The sequence below is a fragment of the Microtus ochrogaster genome, chromosome 18 (genome assembly GCF_000317375.1).
Source record: "Microtus ochrogaster isolate Prairie Vole_2 chromosome 18, MicOch1.0, whole genome shotgun sequence".
Taxonomy (NCBI): domain Eukaryota; kingdom Metazoa; phylum Chordata; class Mammalia; order Rodentia; family Cricetidae; genus Microtus; species Microtus ochrogaster.
The window spans coordinates 12,463,212-12,472,352 of record NC_022020.1 but is presented as its reverse complement, the minus strand read 5'-3'; positions in this window follow the sequence as shown (position 1 = coordinate 12,472,352).

The following is a 9,141-nucleotide window of genomic DNA, read 5'->3' as shown; positions in this document are numbered from 1 at the left end:
ACCTGGTGAGGTGACCTGGTGAGGTGACCTGGTGAGAACCTCTGGAAATTTCTAATTCCTGGTCCACTCCCAGCTGAATTTTATAGACATATCTAGCCATCTATCCAGTCCCCAGTGTCTACAAAAAAAGACAACATGTTTCAGTTAAGCTGGCTGTTTGCAGTGCCTCCTTTAACTAGAAATCAAATCCTTCTTCTTCTCATTAGCATAGCAGCTTTGGCTTCCTGAGTCACCCACAGACTGATGCTGTGTATTTTATAGAAGGTCCACTTGTCCTGATCGCAAGTTAGGAATTAAAGCTCTCAGACAAACGCTTTATCTCGAATATCATGTTTTTATTGTGGCAATTGATGCTATGCCTCAGAATATATATTAATGTTTTACTCTACTTATAAGGATGGTGCTTGACGATAAGATGATCCTTAAAAACTACCACTGGCAGATTTTATTTTAATCAAACAACAGAATTTTGAGAGTAAAAATATGCTCTTTACCAGGGTGCTTTATTTTTTCAAATAGATACACGTGTGTAAAAGAGCAATGAAAAAAAAAAGGCTTCAAAATTTTCTCATTACCAACTTATGTGCTCATTTACAACCTTATTTATGTAGCTCTCGGCCCAGAGATGCCATGGAACCTCATGCTATGGCATGTGTGTCCACACAAACATAGGGTTCACTAAGGCATCTCCCATTCTCTGGAGAGAACTCAACATATTCCTCGTGTGTACTCTGTAGGAGTTCATTTTACTATTTTTTTTCCTGAGAGCAATTCCAAGACTTTATGAGAACGATGATTGTTTAATTCATTCAAGTGTGTGTGTGTGTGTGTGTGTGTGTGTGTGTGTGTGTGTGTTATAAGCTGAAAGGTTTCCATCTTTAGCATGCATGCGTATTAGGAACTGGGTGACGCCTGGGGGGTGGGTAAAAGGAGGTAAGAGCTTTTAACTACTTTTTTTAAAATTTGAACTTGCAAAGACCTAAGTCACAGCTTTCTGCTGAACTGGGGAAATACAAAACTCACAGAGCAGAAAGATGCCTGGTTACCCATGTTTCAACTTTATTCTTTTTTTTCACAAGTAAATATTTTATTTACCCCTATTAAAAATCTAAATATCCAACAGTTTTGGACTGATGGTGTATCCATCAGCTCCTTGAATTTCCCTCATTATCAGTTGCTTTCCAGAACTATGACTTTCAGAATGAAGCTCTGAGTTTTCCCAGTTGCAAACTGAGTTTTAGGATGTGAACTTTTCAAACAAAGGCATCATGAAATGGATGTGCAAACTGGCAAGTGCTACTTTTCCAAGTTCTACCTACAATCAGTGCATTAGTCTCTTCTTTTGGGTCACTTTTCTGTACCTCATGGATCAATGTTTCTCATCATCATTTAGGTCTGGTAGTCTTATCAGTACTGAGCATAGGAGTCTTCTATATTTGGACCTATTGATACTGAGCATAGGGGTCCTCCGTATTTGTGCGGTGTTTTTTACACCATCACAGAATAAATGAAGTAAATAAGTATCAGTGGTCCTGACATCAACATGAGATCATCTTGGAATGCCACTCTCTGACTCAGAGCACCCTTTTATCTCAGGTTGGATCCATACTGCAGAAGTTACCTACACTCTACCTTGCACCTCCTCAAGATTCATCTCGAACTTTCTAAATGCAATTTTGTTTTTGTTTTGATCAGTAGAGCTCATTTTCAACACAGGACCCCAGAGGCCCTCAGATGCCATTTTCATGAGTCTTTGTGACTAGTGTTTATCTAGTCTTGCCATGAAAAAGTTATTGTGACAGTCTTCCATACCAACTATTTTCTACCACCTTCTTCTTGACTCATTTTTTGTCATGTTTTGTATGGGCTTGTTCATGCCAACTGTCATGGTGCTCAAAGAAACACAAAGGATTAATGCTGTGCACAACTACAACAGAACAGATAGCTGCAAACTCATGAAAACTGAGCAACCTCACTACTCAATGAAAAAAGGGTCAAGACAGAAGTTAAGAAAGTAATTAAAAATTTTCAGAATTGAATAAAAATGAAAACATAACATACCCATGGTACAGGATAATTGTCTGTTTTCTATCAATCATGTTTTAAATAAACACTGATTGGCCAGGCAGGAAGTATAGGTGGGACAACCAGAAAGGAAGTAGAGGCAGAGCGATGAGAACACGAGAATACTAGGAAGGAGGAAGCCCATTCCCCCCTCTCCTGCCCTGACTTCAAAGAAGCAATATGTGTCATGCCCCACTGTGAAAGGTACTAAGCCACGTGGCTAACATAGATCAGAATAATGGGTTAATATAAGCTACAAGAGCCAATAAGTAACCTGAGCTAATGGGCCAATCAGTTTATGACTTATGTAGACCTGTGTGTGATTTTCTTTGGGGCTTGCCAGTTGTGGGGTACTGGGCAGGACAGAAACCCCAACAAGCCAGTCCTCATGTTACAAATGGTGCCCACATGGACAACTGCATCCACATAAAGCCTGAGACAGCTTGGGAAGTAATTCTAGAACAAAATGACAGCATTGTAAATGGTTTCTTGGTAGCAGCACTCTCTCAGGTGGGTTCTGCTCGCTAGAGGCAAGCACTCTCATTTAAGAGAGGCTTCCTGACTCAGCTTTAGCTGCAAAACCCTGCAGCTCTTTAAGAGGTCCTGCCACAAAACACTTAAACCCCAGCAAGCCCTCATGTTACATACCCAAACCTAGGTTTCATTTTTAAATTACATTGAAGTTTTAAAAGAATCTAAATATCTTTGTGTTCTGAAAAAAATCTACACAAAAATGTCTTTCGATTAATGATCTTCAATATTCTCACATAAGAAGGTTCTTGAAAAAAAGCATATATTTTATCAAACTTTTACTCAGTCCTTGGATGATTTCTATTCATAAACATTTAAAATTTTATAACCCTGTAAGCTAAAATGAAAACCTATAATATATCAGTTGTTCCGAGGGAAAATACATACTAGATGGCTTTGTCATTAAAAAGACATAAACCCAAAGAATCTTCATAGTATGGCATCTGAAAGTTTTCTTTTATGAAAAAAAAAAGATTAAAGCATCAATATATTGTTTATATTAGAGCTTCTAACCAGAGACTAAGGAATGTAGATATGAGAGCTTGGTGCCTGTTTTTCAACTCATTCCGCTAGACTAAAGGAAGCCAAGTTGGTAGATCTGATGGAGTCTGCAGGTATGGGACTGAATGATATGAACCATCTGTCTGTGAACTTTCTGGCTGGGCATTTTCTGAATACAGTTAAACATGGATATTACAGTGTGTGTTATTTTTTTAGAGTGGATTAGATGGAGCACTCTGTCTATAAATTAAGGATTCAATTAAAATGAATGTGTGTGAACATGCTCCCACCAATTAAAGGATTTAATAAACTTGTTCTTAAGTCTCAAGACATTATAACTAAAGGTAGTTTTGTCCTCATGCAACCTCTTGACCCCATTTAGTATGGTAACCTTCCTGACCCACCTCCTCCCCTATGGAAGTTCTGTTTACTACATATATAATAGAAGCGTCTATGTAACACATCATACAACACGTAGGAAAAGCCTCAGCCACAGACACCAGTTTTCTTATCACCCTGAGAGGTAGAAATCAGAATCATTCTCGTGGAAGAGCTGTGAGCTATGTTAGAGGAGAGTAGAAAGAAAATATGAGCGCTAGTGCAGGCTAGAGAAGAAAATTGTCTTATCGGTCTCAAAGCTCCTACCAATAAAATAATGGAATAGAGAATACGCTTTATACAGCGCTAGTGAAAGATTAAATTCTAAACAGCAGCAAACTTCTCTCCTAGGAACAGGTAAATCTTACCGCAAATGCTTGTTGAAATAGGTGATGAGATCATAACTATCTGGGGACTCGGGAGGTTCCCACACAAACACAAGGACCTGACTTTAACTCTGACACTAATGTAAATGTGGTGACGAGGGTGCCTGGAGCTTGGTGATCAGCCATTCTTACCAAATCAGTGACTCAGACTCAGTGAGAGACTCTGACTCAAAGATCCAAGTGGAGAGCAGCTGAGGAAGATACCCGATGTCAAACCCCGACGTTCACATGAGTGAACACACATGCACACATAGGCACACATGCACAGGCACACAAATATGTACATGCACACATGCAAAACTGATTTGTTTTAGATTAAAACTCATAAGGAATAGAAAATAATTGCAATCAGAGGAGTTCTTTGAAAAATGGCTGTCCAACTAACATAGTGAAAGAAAAGATAGACATTAAGGATGGGTTTTTTTCTCTCTAATTCTCAGGCATCATAGGAATAAATACCCCGTCAACATGAAGCTGACTAAAACTACCTTGATTTGTTCATTGTCTTCAGAAACCACTAATAATCTATACTGAGCTAAAGAAGAACCAGGAAATCTGAGTTTTTAAACTAATTTCTGAGAGTCTCCTCTCTCTCCCCTCTTCCTTTTTTCATCTTTCTATCCTCTCTCCTCTCCATCTCTCTCCCTCTTCTCTGTCTTCAACTGTATATCCACAGCTGATATGGTTTCTCTTGTTAATTTCTGCACAAGTCTGCACTAGACAAAAGAATTAGATTATGTTCCCTGGTTGTAGAATAATGGTGGCAGAATACATTGTATAAAATTTCTTGGCATTTTGATAGACAATACTTTGTAAATAAAGTAAATTACCTACTACATACAAACCACTGATTCTACATTATGCAGATAAATAATGTTCACTGTTTCATGTTCTTTATATCAACTGAACTTAAAATAACTAAGGTAGGTATTGTAAAATTGAATTTATAGAACTACATAATTCAGTTAATAGTTAGTACAGAGTATTTATATATGATTTACAAAGATTAATATCCCATAATAGAAAGTATAAATTGAACTGGGTGAAAGGATAGGCAGAAGACAAATACAGTCAGAAATCAAATGGACCAAACATTGAAGTCAGTATAAAACAGATTCATGTGTTTGCATGCAATAATCACAAATTTGGAAATTTCTATGGGTCATCAGAAGTTAACCACTATCACTGTATATCATTCATTCCATGTGAGTAATCCTGGATCTTATATACAGAAACATGCTATTTCATCTAACACTGAGCTATAATTACCTTCCTCAGCTCTGTATTGCAGGATGACATACTCTAGCACTATAGCAAAAGAAGAAAGCCTAAACATGAATTGCATGAAACAAATGAGGATGTGTTCTAGATGAAAATGTTCCCAACACCAACCTGCAAACCCCTTGAAATTCTGTAGAAGAACTGACTAGTTATAGTCTCCGTAGACTCTTTATGGCCACCTGTCTGTGACTGACTAACTCAGCACACCCCCCATTAAGACAGTTGCTTTCTCTATTAGTTTACTATAGGTGAGTATTAGGAGCTAATATCATGCAATGAGTCCAGAATTATACCACCAGTAATTAGTAACAAGAAGATGCTAAAATTTCCCCAATTTCATTACTCTAAGTGTAACTTTTAATGAACTTGATTATATTAATAATGCCCAGTTAATCAATTATTATTCTTCTGTGAAGTTTTTATTAGCATATAGTAGTGACATACAATGATGGGCTTGTTAAGACATTTTGTGCATGTGTACACATCTTTTGTGCTCTTCCCTTCCAGTCCTGCTCTTCCCCTTCCTCTTCCTAATTCATCTCCCTCTACTTTAACTCTTGTTTGGTGACCTAAAGAGTTTAATTAGAGTTTCTTATAGGAAAATACTTACGGGGCCCATATCATTAAGGGAAACTCTCCCCAGCTCCTAGAAGCCATGGACCTCATATAGACCCTAAGGGTGGGGCTCATGAGCCTCGCCTCCGTACGTGACGGAATGTTGGATGACCGAATCCTCTGAAGGCTTTGTGCACATAGTCTCAGAGGCTGGGAGCTGAAGACAGATGTCCATGCCTAGAAGACGGCATTGCCCATCACGCCAACCTTTCCTCTAGCTCCTATGGCCATCTGCTCCATCCTTTGCTTTGTTCCCTGAACCTTGGAGATATGGTATAAATACCCCATTTAGGGATAAGCATTCAAGTGTCACATATTTAAAGATAGAAGAAAAGAAGTGAAATAATGTACAATATGTTCATGTGTTCATTTACCTCCCACAGTAGTGAGTTCATGTCAGTCATATGCAAAATACTTGTGAGGAACAGCCTGAAAGAGTAGGGAGCAGGCAAGAGGAACTGGGAAATAGCTTAAGCTCTTAGACATCTTTGTTTCTGATTCTTCATCAAAATCCTGAAACAGAGAGATGGGGGAACATCTCAGTGTGAGAGAGAGGAGGTCACGAAGCAGTGTCTTTGTGATTGGTCACAATTATGTATGTCAATCTATTGCGATAATTTCATTTTGGCATTTTAAATCAAACCACCCACTGAAATACTATTTTAGCTTCTGAATTTATTGAATTATTTGAGACAACTCATAGAAGGAGAAAGGCATATTTTTAAGAAGTCAGCTCCATGTCCGAAAAGAGTGCTTCATTTTAACAAGGCATTCAGAAGTCCACTGCTGAATTCCAGAACAAGTCTACTGCGTTGTATTCACACAACTGTCTATGAATGGACCAATTTAGTTCTGACAGACCAAGCATAAATTCAAGTTTGAAAGTCTCACTTGACTGCATTCTACAGGTGTCCGTATTGTTCTGACTGTGATAAAAGGCGCTCTCCAGGCCGTTGCAGGCATGCATACACTTGGAAGTGTTCATGATTTCCTTTTGTTTTTGGTCAGTTTTTGTATGTAGATTATCTTTATAATCCTCCTTTCACATTGATCATGCCACTATAGCCTGCACAGTCGTGTTGATCATGGACAGGGTGTTTCCTATGTACGTTTATGCGAGAACTGTACATCTTACACAGATAATAGAGAATGGCACTAGACTTGGTGGCTAAATGATATTTTGGAGCTCAAGAAGCTGGGAGGAAACAGAAAGAGGGAAACGCAGGAGAGATCGTGTCATCAGCTGATGCAGATGCTCGTTCTCTCATTGAGATCACAGCTTCAGAATGGAAATTTGGGGGCCCTCAGAAGGAAAGAATGCCCAAGCCAACTGGGTCCCCCAACAGCCCCTGGTGATTATTGGAGTGACAGGTCATGACCTTACGTCTGTCCTAGTTCTGTCAATGTTTCTGGAGTGCCCATTGGCTTCAAATACTAAGAATGACTGTGTGATATGATCAAAGCCCAAAACAATTGCAATCACAAAAGTGGTTTATAATAAAACCTCTAAGCATTAGTAAAGGCTGTCTTGGCCAGGGAAAGGAAAAAAAAAAAAAACGGAGTTCCAGTTTAGGTCCTTCTACAGCACAAACCAGGGAACTTCCTCCAGAAGGCTCATGTCTTAACATTAGAAGTCCCATAAACAATGTACCATCTGCATAAGCCAGAAGAGGTAAACACTAGGAAATATTTTAGAGAACGGAACAGTTTGGGGTAATTAGTAAGTAGTATTCAGGGGAAAGTTCCAATTACTTCAATTGAAGAATGAATCGATACAGAATGAGAACTTCTTAGGAGTTTAAAGTTCCTGGGTGATTAATAAAAATGGCAAAAGCAAGTAATCTATTGCAGTCACCTGGGTACATGTAGCACTAACTCTTTCTGGCCACTAGGGGACACTTAGTTCTTTGTAGGTTTACATAGATCTCCTTGTAGTACTATACACTTAAACTAAAGCAACAGGATGCTAAGAGCACCAGGGACTATGTCATCTCTTGTCTTTGCTGCGAATTCCCCCATCAGTTTTATTATAGTGCTTTAAATTGGTTATATTGATAATTTTCCACTTCAAGGTCTGTTTGGAACCTTTTGTACACACCTTGGCCAGTGCCTGGGTCAGACCTTCACACTCAATAAGACTTTAGTCCTTGGGGGCTGAGGATGTGACCCAGTGGCTAATATGCTAGCCATGCATGCCTGAGGATTGGAGTTCAGACCCCAGCACCCACATAAATGTCAAGCAAGTGGGGGAGCCCATCTGAAATCCCAGCACTTAGGTGGCAAAGACCTTGTGTTCTCTGGAGCAAGATGAATATAACTAAATAAGGTAAACCATTATTCCCAGGTTAAGTGAGAGACAGACTTCCTCAATACATAAAATAGACAGCAATTGAAAAAGACACCCAAAGTCAATTGTTGGTTCCATACATACATGCACACAAACTCATACCACATACATATTTATTTTTTTTAAAGTGAATTTAGTCTGTTTTATTTGTTTGTTGTTTGTTTGAATAACAACTTTTGCTGAGAATGCCCTTGGCCCAGCTTTAAGTGTTGAACTCTGATCTCAGCCAAGATTTGAGCCCTAGAGATAACAAACAAATGAAATATGTTCTATGTGTATAGATGCGAGGTACTATGTTTTAATGTATAAACTATCATTTTTCACCCTGCAAATTTATTCTAAGAAAATGTTAATTTTTTATATTAGAAGTGGGGGAGGGGAATAAAACAGATTTAGTTACTAACATGTGAATGGGGGCGAAGGTGAAATTTGAAACCTTGTCTAAAATTCCTTCAATTTCCCTTACACCATGATGTTGAAGAAGGAAAGCAAGTGGCTTCTTGTTCTCATCCTCACGCCCAGCACCCTGGCTCCCAACACCAGCCTGTCTTCCTCAGATGAGAGCTCCCCTGAGGCAGCTTGAGCCCCCTCCACCTTATAGCTTCACTTTACCTCTGAGTGAAGTACTCAGAGTCCACTATGGTCTGCATCTGGAATGAATCCCAATGGTACCCAGTCTGTGAGATTCTAGGCGTTGACAGAACACTGAGAAGAAGAGGCCAGTGGGAGGTAGTCAAATCCCCAGACATGTGTCCTCACAGGACAGTGGTACCCTGGTCACTTCTCTTTCTCCTCCCTCCTTGAGACTGCTCTCAGATGACTTTAGCTTGGGTCAAAATGACACAAAGCTAGCCCTAACCTAGATGTTGTGCTGTGTTTTTCCATTATATGCTTGAATTTTTATGTAGGTCTTGTAGAACATATCACACACACACACACACACACACACACACACACCTTTAAGACCATACCCATAGCCGGGCAGTGGTGGCACACGCCTTTAATCCCAGCACTCGGGAGGCAGAGGCAGGCGGATCT